The 15,133-nt window shown below is 40.0% G+C and overlaps 1 long non-coding RNA gene across 2 annotated transcripts in view; it reads right to left on the bottom strand.

Annotated features, from left to right (window-relative positions):
- Positions 1 to 6,595: 6,595 nt before the first annotated feature.
- Positions 6,596 to 15,133, bottom strand: part of LOC117823664 — a 67,650-nt gene continuing 59,112 nt past the window's right edge. For both annotated transcript variants that reach the window (XR_004633457.1, XR_004633460.1), the window contains one exon: positions 6,596 to 7,153. This is a non-coding gene — a long non-coding RNA (uncharacterized LOC117823664). The remainder of the gene's footprint in view (positions 7,154 to 15,133) is intronic.

Here is a 15,133-nt window from a genome sequence, read left to right as displayed (position 1 = left end):
AATCTTAATAGAGGAGAGAAGTGCAAAGAGCCGATGAAATGCCAGACATGATCACTATTCACTCAAAGGGGGCGAGAAGAGAGAGAGAGAGAGAGAGAGAGAGAGAGAGAGAGAGAGAGAGAGAGAGAGAGAGAGAGAGAGAGAGAAATGAGAAGAGGAAGGAGTCAAAGAGAAAGATGAGAGGAGAGAAGATGGAGGAGTCAGGGTGAGGGAGCACAGGGGGAGTGAAAGTGAGGAGGGAGGGAGTGAGGAAGAAGGATGGGGTGAGAAAGAGAGAGGTCACAGGTTGTTTATCCCTGTAGGTGATAATAATGATGTGAACCTCTCTTTGTTCTGTCTGTGTAATGCTGAGAGAGTGAAGGCTATGCCACATTGAAACTGCTCTCTTCTTTGGATCTTTTCTTTTAACGCATAATACTAGTAATAGAAGTAATAAAAGTGTACTGAGCACACTGTATCCCTGAATGGCTCACATGTTGGGCACTGGATCACACTGTGCTTTGTGTGAATGGTCTGGCCCTACTGAGACTTGGTCTGGAATGAAAGGGTGAGTGTGTGGGGAATGGAGATGGGATATTTGGCGATGTGCTGCGAGACTGTGCTGACACAGGACACTGCGTGTCAAGAACAGAGCCGTCACCTTCACAGGCACGAGGTGTGAGAGGGTTTGGTGAGACAGTGATTACAGTATGACACCACCCATGTTTACCTGCTAACATGATAACACTACATGGGAATAATGGAAGTGTGACGTAGCTTATAAATGAAAGAACAACTTAAGTTGAGTCAGTTTAAATATAGCTACAGGTCATACACTTTGTGTAGGTATGAATATTATTACTAAAAATAGACTCAAAACACCTGCTGCCAAATTTACAGACACCAAGGGCATCAAAGCTACACTGAAGTCAACCATGGACAGGACATACGATGTTGAAACTGGTTCTCTAAAGCTGCCAAAGACATAGGAAACATTTTGTTAGATTTGGCAATGATTACTGCATGACCAGAGTTGTTGACATGCTAATGCTAGCAGGCTAGTACCACAAAACAGCAGATAAGGTATTTGACTAGGTCTTCACAGTTTAAAAATGTATATCAGCAATTAAACTGTGATAATAATACAAGGTACAAAACATAAGCTTATTGCAAATGGTGCATATTAGCATACAACAGGTACACTAATGTCATTCATATCAGCTGTTTCGGATCAAATTTGGTTAACAGAAAATGTAATAAAACAAAAATATTCTCATTATCTGTTATAAATGTATTGGACAGATATATATCATGCTTCCCTAGTTGACATACATGCATAAACCTATTATTATAGCACAGGTCTCTGTTGCCTTGTCCACTGTCATGCCATAAATATTACACTGAAGCATGTGCTTTTGATGTCATACCCAGCCTTCAGAGACTCATTCCTCAAGAAGCTCATGAAGCTTGAGCATCATGTGACTGCATCAAAATGGTATGAAAGCATGACCATTATACCCATGCCTCCATCCAATACATCAAATGTAGCCGTAGTGAGAAATAACGCTATGTTTGCTAACCTATAATAATAATGAATTTCAGTTTTTGTGATAAATTCGGACTTTCATGATGTCTATCTTGCAAATGTGGGATAACCATGAAATTGTGATTTTTTTGCTCTGCCCTGTTTAGAAATAGTTCATAATGATGACATCTGTTCAAGGACTCATCTCGCACCAGTAATGAGGAGTTAGTACATGTCCATACATAATGGGAAGTGGTTTTAGCATAACTCAGGTTGGATTCTGATAACAAAATTTGTCTTATTCTGACTGGGTTCTCTATGGTTGCAGAGCATAAAGACTGACTTTATTGACATTTTCTCTTCTCTGCTTTAAAATAAGGATTTCAAGTTTTGCAGAAGAAAATATCCTTTAAGTTATTAGTTCACTTTTGTCAATAATGTCTGTAAAAGTCCCCCAAATGGTAAAGGTAATGATGCAAAATGAACCACAAATGTGTCAGATTTATCGTATTGTTGCATGACATGCGTCCATTGTTCTGTTCAGCAAGATAAACCAAGCACACATCAAAGCAGTTCAAATATTTAAAACTGTATTTCTGTTCTGTATATTTTGCCTGAAGATCTGAAAGCCAGGAGCACCGAGGGCAGAGCAGTCAGCTGAAGCTGCGAGAAGCCTCCAACAGCTGTGAGAAACCATCAGATCTGCCATTCCTCACACTTCAACAGCCAACAAGGGAGCGATTTATGACGGCCGGAGAGAGAGAGAAAGACACGAAGGAAACGAAGGACAGAGAAAAAAGGACAGACAGGAGAAAGAGACATAAACAGAAAGAAACAGAGAGACAGAGAATGAAATAAACAGAGAGGGGAGCAAAGGCTGAGGAGACGTGATAAAGCAAGCAAAATGAAAGAAGAAAGAAAGATAAACAGACAGAGAGCGGAGTGACAGGGAGAGAACAAGATGGCTGACTGGGATAGAGTAAAGGACAGAGGGAGGAATGTTTGGAGCTGGAGAGAAAGACAACAAATACATGGATCAGACCAGGAGGAGTATGAGAGTTAACACGTCTACAAACTGTCCAGTGCGTATTAGCCTGCACATGATCCTGTTTTCTGACTGCACAACATGGACAGGCTGCTTGGTCAGCATGAAGTGTGCACACAGGCTCTGAAATAGATGTTTGCTCTGACGTTGTAACTCATTTAGTGTGATCGGACAAGCTTGTAAAATGAGAGAAAAGCTGCATGGTTTTGTTACAAGAGGGCGAAGCATGCATTCTATGGCTCTGTGGTTGGTGCCATGCAGGAAAGATGGACAGAAACGCAGAATTTCGTGAGTAAAGTGGGCTCCTAAATGCCATTTTAAACCGGTGATATGCAGTGAGGGGTTATTTCTTTTTTAATTTCTCAGGGATATCTTGAAGCAATGCAAACTGTTAGGCAGATGGCGTTCCTTGCAACCAAAGCTTGTGAAGTCACCAGTGGCTCATTGCAGACTGTCAGGTAAGATTCAACACGTAATCTGCAAGTAGCAAAGCCAGGTACAAATTGCTAGCTGGTCATAATGATACTTAAGAATACTTAAAGAAATAAGTCATTAGAGCTGTCACACCTATGGGTGGTTTGTTTTGTTTTGATTCAGATAAATAAAGGATACACCGTTGCTTTTTTTTTTTATTACGTGGGTCGTTCTGTGTTCATACGTCATTATTGCAAAGCGGGCTAAAGCACACACCATCATTGGGCTGTCCTCATTACATCACAGTGTCATTTTCCCACTGCACAGCTAAATTAATGTCATGCATACTGGATGCAGTTTGCATAGTGGCATGCCGGGTTTTCTCTCTAAAGAGTGAATGGGAATTGAAGCCAATGCTGAAGTGTTAAAAACTGCCGGTCATCGAGTGTCCACTTGAGGCTGGCTCCAGAATGACTGGAAACTACATACAAACAAATTCAAAAATGATGATCTTTACAGCAGAAATAAACACAGAAAACTCTCTGCAACAATCCAGTTGTGAAAATGCCTTCAGTCACTTTATTACAGTAAAGCGGGCTAATGTTAAGACTTTACTATGAAATTGTTGAGTTTAATGTTAATTCAACCCAACCAACTGACAAATCTGGGACTCATTTTTTAAAGGTGTATAAATAAATAATTTTTAAATGAATAAAATCTTCTCTAAATCACTGCTTAGCGTCATCTTGATTGTATTCGTTTATAGCCAGTTGATAAGTGGAATTCTATGTCGTGGGTAGTTTTGCAAAATACAATGCAGACAGGGTGAGTAGTCATACAGTGGAGGGTTCTTGTTTTGAATGTATGATTAATGTGATACTGTTCCTATAAAAAGGTCAAAGGTCAGGCAACATCAGAATGATAAAGGTCACTTCCCTGATGCAGGTGTGATTGACCTCACAATGTCAAGCAGGACTTTACACACACACACACACACACACACACACACACACACACACACACACACACACACACACACACACACACACACACACATACACACACACACAAACCCAACCTGCTGCTCTGAGACATGAAAGATATTTCCTCCTACGTCCCCCTCGCACCTCCACCTCCTCACATTCACACATTTCCTCCCGCCGTGTTCTCCATCTCGGTCTGCTGGTCTTGTCTGCGGTGGGTTGGTGGTGTGGAAAGCTTTGTTTATTTAATCTTTTAATACAAGCTGACCCCGTCACATTAGCCTGTGTGTGTGTGTTCGTACGTGTGCGAACGCGCAGGTCCAGAGAGCACTCTCCCATGACAACTACGTCAATGACCCCGAGACAGTGTCGACAGAAGACCACACCACACGGGGTGAACGCACACACTAAGGCACACTCACACATAAATAAACTTAAACACATACACACCCATACTTCCAACTAAAAAGTAAAGAAGATATATATATGTGTGTGTGTGTGTGTGTGTGTGTGTATGTGTGTGTGCATGAGTGTGTGCTCATGTGTGTTTTGGTCTTCAGGAAATCTTCAGCATGTGTTCGATGAATCCCTGGGGCTTTCGCTCTTATCTGATTGGCTAGCAGGCTCACTTTGTTTGTTTCCACAGCGACAGAGCTGTCACTGCCTCCTACCACCCAGGTAGAGCTGTCAATCAAATTGGCTCTCAGCCAACCACACGCAGGCTCCGCTACAACCAATCATGACACAGATTCTCGTTGCCATATTGTTTCTTACAAATGACAAACTGTGTAATGAAAATGATGATGACAGTGAGAAATTTCACATGATTTACTGATAGATTATTTTACTGGAATAACATTTGTAAAACTTCTGCTTCATGTTACGACAATAATCTTATTTAATGATGAGAACTGATTTTAAAAGATCAAACATGTCATCCTTAAGATTAAACAGCCTTTTGTTTAATCCAAACTTGGCCTCTGCCTGCCTGTGTTTCATTGTAGCTTAAATCACACCATTACCTTTTATTGCCCTTCTTATTTACGGGATTAAATACTTCAGAGGGTGTGTTTCAGAATAAAGCTGGCTTCACTTAAGTTTCTATCTTCCCTCATGTCCTAGAATGAAGAACAAAAAGCTTACCAGGACAGTAAATATGGGGCTTGATGATGTGTTTATAGTCAGGGGCTGGAATTGAGAGAAAATGATCATTGTACAATTAGAGGGATGTAACTCACAAACAGATACAAGTGACAATCTTTTTTGATTTGAGTCATGTGTAACTGTATTAGAGTTAACATGTATGTTTCTATTAGAAAAAAGAGAGAAACATCTTCATAACTTTGTCAAATTGGTCTGTAAAAGGCTGTATAGCAGGTGTGGCTTCTCTCTTTCAATCTGTTACAGAGAAGAAGATTATAGAGACAATAGCATAGCAAGAAGGTTGCTGGAGAACAGACTTTGCAACAAACTGCTATTTTGCAGATGAGCATTAAACATATCACAAAGGTCCTAATTAGAGCAGCCTTTACAGATCTTAGCTCACAACATAGACTGTATCAAATATGGACGTAGTATCCGTGACGTCACTCATCTGTTTCTGAAGCGCTGTTTTGAGGCCAATCGTCGGCGGGAGCCATAGTGCTGCTGTTGAGCGATTGTGATGTAAAGAGGCAGGCTTTGAGTCTCCTTGCCAACAGCTACAGTGTTCCCGCCTGTCAATCAAGTCAGCTGTGCCTCTCATTGGAAGACTCGTAATCTCAATATCTTCGAAATTGCAGCGTTAAAAAATATTCACCCCCATAAAGTGTGAGCCGATCGAGAAATGAGCTATCCAGACTACACTCGTCTTTTGTACCAGGCTGTAAACAGGTTTATTTCTGCTGTAAAGATCGTCTTTTTTGAATTAGCCTGTATGTGGTTTCTGGTACTTACGGAGCCAGCCTCAAGCGGAATCCTCGATGAACTGCAGTTTTTAGCACTTCCGCATTGGACTCATATTTTTGGACCGGAGGTTGCCGCTTGGTCACAACCCAGAGGAGGTAGCTGGTCATTTTTGAGGGGGATTGCAAATTGACAGTGTGCAAAGGTAACTTTACTTAGGGACTACTTTAGCTTTAGCTTCCCTTGATTCAGATAGCCTGTTTATAATGTTTATAATGTGGGAAAATGTTTTAGAAACTTGTAATTAATAAACATTGGCTTCACATAAGTCATTAGAAATGCAGAGCAGATGCTTTAATTAGAGCTTAAAATTTAACAAACTGGACAAACATCTCAAAAATAAACATCCACAAGATCAAGTAGAGTCAGATTTCTTCCTCTGGACAAAGACGGGGCTACAACAAACATTGTTTTGAGAATTGAAAGTAAACCAGATTAAGTCATGGGCTTGTGTTGCATTTGAATTGTTAGTCTTGCGAGTCACTGGTTAGTTAGTGACTAACATTGGTATTTTCCAGTAAATGTTAAGCAGCTGTGACAAGACTGTGGCTCATGACACATTTCCTTCCAAAGCATCCTTGACACTAGGAGCAGGACTTGACCCAAAGCCAATACAATCCACTGTCGTTGTTAGCCATGTGCTAGGTCACATACAAAAACAAAACTCCAGCAATGAACAGGAAGAAGTGGAGCCACACAAAGAAAGTTTATCCACCATTTTTATTCAGTTACAAAAACAGACTCAATTCTCAGCATGACCTCAGATTAGCACTTTCAAAAACCAAGTTTAGAATAGATCTTCAACCAGCCACATACCTCTCATTAGAGCGGAGAAAGGGGTGAGAACGAGAGAAAGAGCACATGCTCATTTCAAAGTGTCAAACCAAGGTTGTGTTAAAAACAAAACACGTACATCTACATCCTTTTGAGGTGGTGAGAAAAGAAAGAACCAGTGCAACGCTGTAATTCAGTCTGAGTAATCTTACTGCTGAGCGATAATGCAGGAGAGTCATCTTTGTTTTTACTGCACCCTTTCTGCAGCCATCCCTCAGTAGCTTGAGGGGCCCTCTGTTCATTGATGTGGTAGTGTTGTACATGCAACTTTGACTACATTTCTCATTTCATATTCTTAATGTGTTGTTTTGAATATCATTAGTTTGTGTATAAAGACGTTTTGGCAATTCATGTAGTTTCCTACATTTGGGTCCTCAGGTGACGTCAATCTTTTCTTTCAGGTCCTGAAATGGAAATGTTTCGAAGGCCCTGTTTTATGGTAAAAGAATAATATTTCAGTTAAATTAATCAGCATGAATACATTTTACCTGTTGGATGGAGGCCTATAGGTATGACACACATACAGTCACATGACTCTCAAGTTTTCTTTCAGCTACACTGAGGAGTTACATGTAATACTGAGTAAAACACGAAGACCAGCAGATAAAAAGAGATACTGTTAGTTAAACACTTTCATGTTTTTTTAAATCAGTATTATTATTGAAGTATTGAACAATGTTCATGACATTTTCTTTTCATACCATGCAGCCCCACTGCAGAAGCAACGTATCCCAAGTGAAAACTATAAAAACTTCAAAGATCATAAAAGTGGAATGTCATCAATCACTGGTATGATCAATGATGTAATAAAAGTACACAGTGTGTCAATATTAAATGAGATTGTTAGATTAATCCTGTTTTAATGAGGAACATCCTTTCATCATTGATTCAGAATTAAAATAACTACTTGAGATCAGCTCCAGATTTAGTTTTTGGTTTTAAGTCCTACCACTTCAGTCTTAACAAAGCCAGCTCTTGTGTGGACACAGATAATAAAATAGGTCATAAAAGCATAAATAGAGCCCTTTCTGTTTTGGTGTCAAGGCAAATCTGAGAGCCAATAAATGTGGATGTAACACAAGAGAAAAGTCAGGGAATTAAAGGCTATGACACAGAACAAGGACGGTCATGTGTTTACCAAAACAGACAAACACAGAACGGTCAGAGAAGAAACAGTGTGAGACATAGAGTTTTTGTTAAAGCAGGGTGACAGTTGTGTTCTTAGGTTAACAACCATCCAGACAAATTTGAATGATTAAAAAATCGCCAAGTAGATAAAATTAGGTTTCACAATCATGAAGGAATGACTAGTGATCTCTGCTCTAGGATGCTGGGGGTGTGTCGGCTAAGTGTGCGGAAGCCACGACTACCAGCTGCTCTCAAGTGTTGATCATCTCTATAGTATGGCCCAGAAGATGGTTGATGGACTAGTCGACCCTGGACTGATTCACAGTCGTTCGAGAATTCAAGTTTCTTTATTCAATCTTTATGGTTTAATGTGTATCATCGTTTCCATCGCTCTCTTACAATTGTGTCCTGTCAGATACACTTCAATGCATCGCAGAAAATACAAACTAACTTTAACACATCACACCTTTTCTATTGGCTACTTATCTGCAGTGGGGCGACACTCTGGTTAAGTTGCTGAGGGAAACAGCTGTCAGGGTGTGATTGGTTGTGGATAGCTGTCAATCATTTAGTTCTCTAGCTGCACTTTCAAAGCACAAAAATGGCTGATGCCAACATAGTGGAAATGCATTATTCTCACCCTCGGTAAGGGAGGATGATTATTTTTCAAATTCAAAGTCTGTCTGTCTTTTCTGAAATGCACTGTTACCGAAGAAAGGCAATTTGCTAAAACAAGGAACCCAGGAAGTGTGAGAGCTGAAGACTCAGCAGCACAGCAGTCAGTTTTCATCAGACCCAACACCAAGTCAGGCTGTAACGACAGCATCTTATCATGTCAGCCAAATTCTGGCTAAACACAAGAAGTGTTTCACCAAATCTGATTATTTGTTCATATTGGACTTTCTATGATATGATATGATTTCTCACAACTGTTTGAACAACACAAGTCACATGGACTGTAATCCTAGAAGTCAGATTTGGGCCACCTTAATGTGTAGTCCTAAGTCAGATACAGGTCAGATCTCCTTCAATGCTACTTCAATCTGAACAGCTAGGTCTGAACTAGGGATGGGGATTGATAAGATTTTATTGATACCCATGCCATTATTGATTCTGCCTATCAACTCCTGTGGATTTTCCAAAGCAAGCATGCTCTATGATAATGTAAACACAGGATAGGACATGTGCACCTTCACTGTTCTGCTGAGACAGGGGAGCAGACAGTGACTGCTGTTTCAGTGATCCTGTTAATTGTTATTTTAACCCAAATGTGTCTTTGGTTGTCTTAGTTACAACAGCTATTGTAAACTCTCTTGTGAATGATGTTTTCATTATAGAGATACTTTGCAGGTATATATCGTCATTATAGTGAAAAAATAAACTTGGAATCATTCACAAGGACTCTTGTCGTGTTTTCACAACACTTGTAACAGACAACCACCAATGCATTTGGCTGAAAGTCACCAGATAACAGGGTCACTCTTTAAACCAAAACACCGGGGGCATAGAGCGTCAGACACTTGGCACTCCTGATATTTAAGGCTGCGCTGCATCAACAAATGTTTCAGGATATCGCTGGTGTTTCCACCCTTGCTTGAAATCACACAGCAACAGACATTGCATGTTGCACTGTTACTCGTGAGTAACAGTTGTCACAGTTCTGCACAGGTGGGACAGGCGGGAGTAACTCACATTCAATGAAAAAAAACACAGAAGAGGATTTCTCCTCCTCACTATCATCTACTGATTGATTCAATGGCTCCTACTGCACATGAATGTCGACATGAGACATCCTGCTCTGTGACGTCTTTGTTGTTTGTTTTATAGTTAATTGTTTTCCAGGACAGGTTTGAAAAGTAATGTGAACAGCCAAACAAAAAACTGCTCTGAAAAATTAGCAATACATCTGAATTGAGCATTAAGACTAGCAGATCGAACACAGTCATAGTATCCAATCAGTTCCACTTAAAGATAACCAACTAGTGATGTTTGACAGACAATTTTCTGACCTGAAGTTTTTTCATTATCTGAACAGACTTTGATCCAAACTATAGGAACCTTTAACAGCTCTGCTAACTCAGTTCAATTATATAGGATGGACTGACACATTCAGCGTGAGCTCTGCTATTATAAACACAGAGATCATAGAGTAGAGGGGAGGGGAACCAGCCGAGATTATCAGAGTAGCTTGGCCTTTTGTTCTAATGATAAAAGAATGTCATATTCTATTGGTTTGTTTATTTTCTACACTAAAAATAAAGAATGTTGTCAACATAAGCTGAAGTCTCTGCACCTCAGTCTACATGCATTCATTGTTTTCGTCAGTAAATGTGTTACTGTGATGATGTGCCCGTGTGTGAGTGTTAACTTGTGCATTTGTTTTGTGTTAATCCCTGTCCTTGCTCAGCAGTCACACTCTGCTGTATACACAGAGCTATGTGTCCCCTGTGGGCTACTGTAGCTCCCTACTGTATTCAGCTGTGTGCCTCAGTTGAATACAGTAAAGACTTTTGACTGTAACCACGGATCAATAGTAGTGATCAGAGGCCGATCATCAATACTGTTCCACCTGCTCGCATTTAGCTAAAACAAATAAACACACATGAGTAAACATCCTGCAAATAGGCTCCACAGCTTACATTTAAAGCAGCTCTGTGGATTTATCCCTGTTGTAATGAAATTCACTGAGTTATTCTAAACACAAAGCATACGACCTGACACATAACATTTAGAAAAACCATGCCTCTAAGTCTTCAGTATGAAGCCGTCATTAATGCATTGAGCCGGATGTTGCTGTGACCTTTCTCTTTTTAGGCGTGACCCCAGCCGATGACCCAGGAGAGGGATTAGTCTCTGATTCGTCTAATTAACCCACAACCCAGCGTGCAGGCTGGAACAGCAGCTACTCACACACACTAAAACATCCTGCTCAACTATATTTAGAGTTTCTTTTCCTTTTTCATCATCACAGATTGTTTTCCTTCTATAGTTTTAATTTCCCTCCACAGATTGAAAATGGCGCAGACCTACACACACATCCTGAGCAGCAAGGTTTTTGTCTAAAGCTGCAAAATTCATCTTTGTGCCCCAATATAACCTCACTCTAACATTTACCAAAAAAGTGTCCACTTTGACTCATCCACTAACCCTCCTCTGGCCTTAGCTAACCCCTGTGTAATCCACATGAAGCCTAAACAAGAGTATTTTGACTGTGGGGTAAGCGAAAAAGGAAGCGGATTGGATTTCCACCTGAGTTTAACACTGACAAAAACATCCACATGAAACCTGCTGAAAGAAGCCTGTTCAACACCGCTCACTAACATGGTCGGACTAACATACAGGTTCAAGAAGAGGGAAAAACCTCTATAGCTTATTCATAACTTTCAGGGACAAATATCTGTTAACCCTTAAAGACCTAGACCATTTTTTGGGGCACCAGACTCTCCTGTATTTATCTTGTTTTTCTAACTTAATGACGCACTCAGCATCAAGTGCCATACATCATTTTATTCAGGAGAACCCTATCTGTCACTGTGCTGCATTTCAAGTACCAGTTTTACATTTGTTATGTCTGTTTATGGATGAAAATACTGAAGTTTTTTAAAAAACGTCTGGGAATTTAGGTCATTTTTTACTGTGAACTGATAGAAAGTTGTACTTAGGTAATGCCAACATTTAGGCAGGGAACAAGATTTTTCTGCAGATGTGTAAGTGGGGTTTAGGATGGATGTGGAATGTTGTTTTATATTTTCATCATTTTAATACTGCAACATTTTAATGATTGTTTGCGCTGCTAACATGTGTTTTCTGTGTTTATGAAAAAAAAATCAATTTAAATCTGCTAAACACCAAATTACTGTGCAAAATAATCTGCATATAAGTAGAGCTAATACTCTGTCTCGTGTTGAGGGATGTGGGTAGTTATTTTTTTACTGATAATTTCATTAAAGATCAGAGTCTGTTGATTTCACTGTTGATACTTTTCTATTACTTATTGGATGGACAAGACGACAATATGAACAGAACTGGTGTTGCATTTATTTCTGAACAAGTGACTTTTTCTGAACAGAATAAAAAAGTGTTTAGCGTTAAATAAGCTGGCAAGAGCTCTTTTTATAAAGTGGAAAAAGTCAACTTCATCAAAAGATTTCTCCTCCAAATAACAGTATTTATCCATGATTCTCGTTGAAACCAAAAGAAAAATTTCTTGATGTTATATTTAAACAAAACTTGATGATGTTTTAATTACCTACGTATGCCTAATAGTCATTTTACTGACTCCACCTTGAACACATCACCATCTAACCTTAAGTCACCTTGTTAATTTAGCTTGCAGGCTTTTATTCTGCTGATTTTAACACAGATTAACACTGGAATGGTTTTTTTTTGCTAACGTGAAGAAGGATGACCATCAGGAGTAGTTGGAGCTGAGGTCAGTTTAAGGTACAGCTTTTTGGCTTAATTTGATGCACAGTCCTGATGTGCTGAGGCTTGGAGATTGTGTTCCCTCTTTGCAAGAAACTATTTGTAACATAAATTGCATTTAAATTCCTCATCATCTTTTGCTTTGGTAAAATGTAGCCAAACATCAGACCTCTTTGCGTGCCCAGCCGTAAGCTACTAAACATCACAATTCCTCCTTGTGTTGTTACCTGTTGACTAACAATTCAGTTTTATTCCACAACTTTTGGTTAGTTAGTTGGTTGTTCGGGTTTGGTTGATTGGGTTGGTTGTTTGTTAACCAGTGCTTTGATTTAATCCATTTAACTCAACTCAACTCAACCCAAAACACCTGATAAGCTTCAACATTATGGATTTTGGAGTTTTCCGAATAGCAGAACTGAGTCCACGATAGCACTTTGTTTCAATCCACATCCCTACTCTTGTTGGGATGTATAGCTGATGGGATCCAAACTGATTTGTTTAAGTACTTCTGCTTTTTATTAGCTCAAAGTGTCTCTCAGTCAAAGTTTCTATGTCTTTATCAAACTCAAGTCTCCTGCCTTCTTCCCACAATGACTGGCTGACAAGGTTTCTTTAGATATATGCCTTTACACAATTACTTATTGAACACTAAACTGAGAGTGCTGTGGAGAAGAGACTGTCTAAAACAGTTTAAAAAGACTGATCAGTCAGATCAAAGATCTGTTCCGAGATGACAGCCCAGAAGAACAGCTACAGACATTTTTCCTCAGACAGCGTCATAAAAGACATCATACTTTTAGAGCAAAGTACAGTCCCTTGCAGTGGGTTGTGTTTTCAACCAAGCACAGAAGATAAGATGACATAATGAAATATTCACTGCTTATAAAAATGAACTAGGTTTAATATCCCTATAGAGATCCATGATAAACCTATTGGTCCTAAAAAAAAGGTCCTTAAGTCTTTTAGGCTTAATTTGTAACCTATACAATAAATTACACTGTCTTACTAGAAAATTCAAATTAATCCCAAAATATTCCATCTGTCAACACACACACACACACACACACACACACACACACACACTCACACTCACACTCACACTCACACTCACACTCACACTCACACTCACACTCACACTCACACACACACACACACACACACACACACACACACACACACACACACACACACACACACACACAAACGCAATGATACAACCAGCTGTGTTCATAATCCCTGTCACAGTGTCACATAGAGCTTAGTATGTTAAGTATCCTGGGATGGGTTCAGACGATGCAACTGGACACCCCACTACGAAACACTTGTGTGGAACCTGACACTTTATTTTTAGGGTTACCGAGCAACATCTCAAGCAGCTCTAACTTTTAATGAGCTGTGGTTAATAGCGACAATGCAATGACTTTGAGTTTTGATGAATGAAGTTGTGCTGATCTTTAGATTTACACAACATGTGTTGACTCTCATCCTGTTCCCACTCCTCTGCTCCCGCATGTGTGTGTGTGCACACGTACACACTTGTATCTTTTAGCTGTGTCTGCTCATTTTAAGGAACAGAGCAGCTGAACTAAGTATAACACATAATGTAATGGAGCCTAAATCAAGACGTAATCTATCATCAACTACACACATAATTTAACTGCAACATTTCAGGAGGAACAAGGCTCAAAAGCAGCACAGGAAACACAACATCTCTCCATTATCAGCTGTTATGTATCTTTATCTTCTCACTGAGACTCATGGGTACCTCCCCGCAGCTGCAACCTTTCATGCCTGAGTCATTTTGATAACTCTGAGGTTGTGAATGCAGGTCTTTGTCTAGATTATTGTATAGAAAGCATATGTGTGTGTGTTTGTGTAAACCATCTTTCAAGGCCAGTGTCTGCTGCGCAGGTGTGAAGGTGTGAGGAAATGAAATAAACTGCCTTCAAAGTGTGTGTGTGTGTGTGTGTGTGTGTGTGTGTGTGTGTGTGTGTGTGTGTGTGTGTGTGTGTGTGTGTGTGTGTGTGTGACCTTGTGTGCTTCTGAGAAACTGGTGCACACACACACATACATCTCACACGATCACATCACACATTTATATCACAGCTTTTGTTTGTATGTGTGAACATTAAACTTTATTTTTAATCTTTGCTTCATCCGTGCTTCTTCGCTGCTGCATTTCACACTTTGAAGTCAAAACTGATGAAGTGTGAGTTTGAGTTTTTGTATTTGAAACTTTTTTTGGTGTATGTGTGTGGTGTATGTGTTTGGTGTGTGTGTGTGTGTGTGTGTGTGTGTGTGTGTGTGTGTGTGTGTGTGTGTGTGTGTGTGTGTGTGTGTGTGTGTGTGTGTGTGTGTGTGTGTGTGTGTGTGTGTGTGTGTGTGTGTGTGTGTGTTTGGTGGACACTTCTGCGTGGACTCTGGGAAGAGGGTCCGAGGAGTGGGAGGGCAGAGAGGACACAGGGGGGTGAGCTGGTTATTACAGGCATCCAGAGAGCAGGACAGATGGTTAGACACTGGTCAGAGTTACACAGCAAAAGGCTGTAAAAGAGCTATGGGAAAACCATGTGTGTGTCACAGAGGAACGCACACACACTCTCACACAGATGCTCACATGTGTGCTTGCTTGCACTTGTGCAATCATGTGGACATTCGCAAAGGACAAGAAGGGGTTAGAAGCCTAAGGAGAAACAGACGTTTAGGAGAAAGAAAGGCTGATTTAGGATTGTTCACATACATCACATGCATGGTGCATTATTTCAAAAAAGCTAGATTCCAGTCAGTACTCTTCAATGAATATTTTCAGTCAAACTACTTCCAGGGTGCTTCAAATCTCTCAACTCAAATGTCCCCCAA

This window comes from Notolabrus celidotus, chromosome 13 (assembly GCF_009762535.1).
Source record: "Notolabrus celidotus isolate fNotCel1 chromosome 13, fNotCel1.pri, whole genome shotgun sequence".
NCBI classification, from domain to species: Eukaryota; Metazoa; Chordata; class Actinopteri; order Labriformes; family Labridae; genus Notolabrus; species Notolabrus celidotus.
The sequence above is the reverse complement of the archived record's forward strand: the minus strand, read 5'-3'. Positions and strand labels throughout refer to the sequence as shown.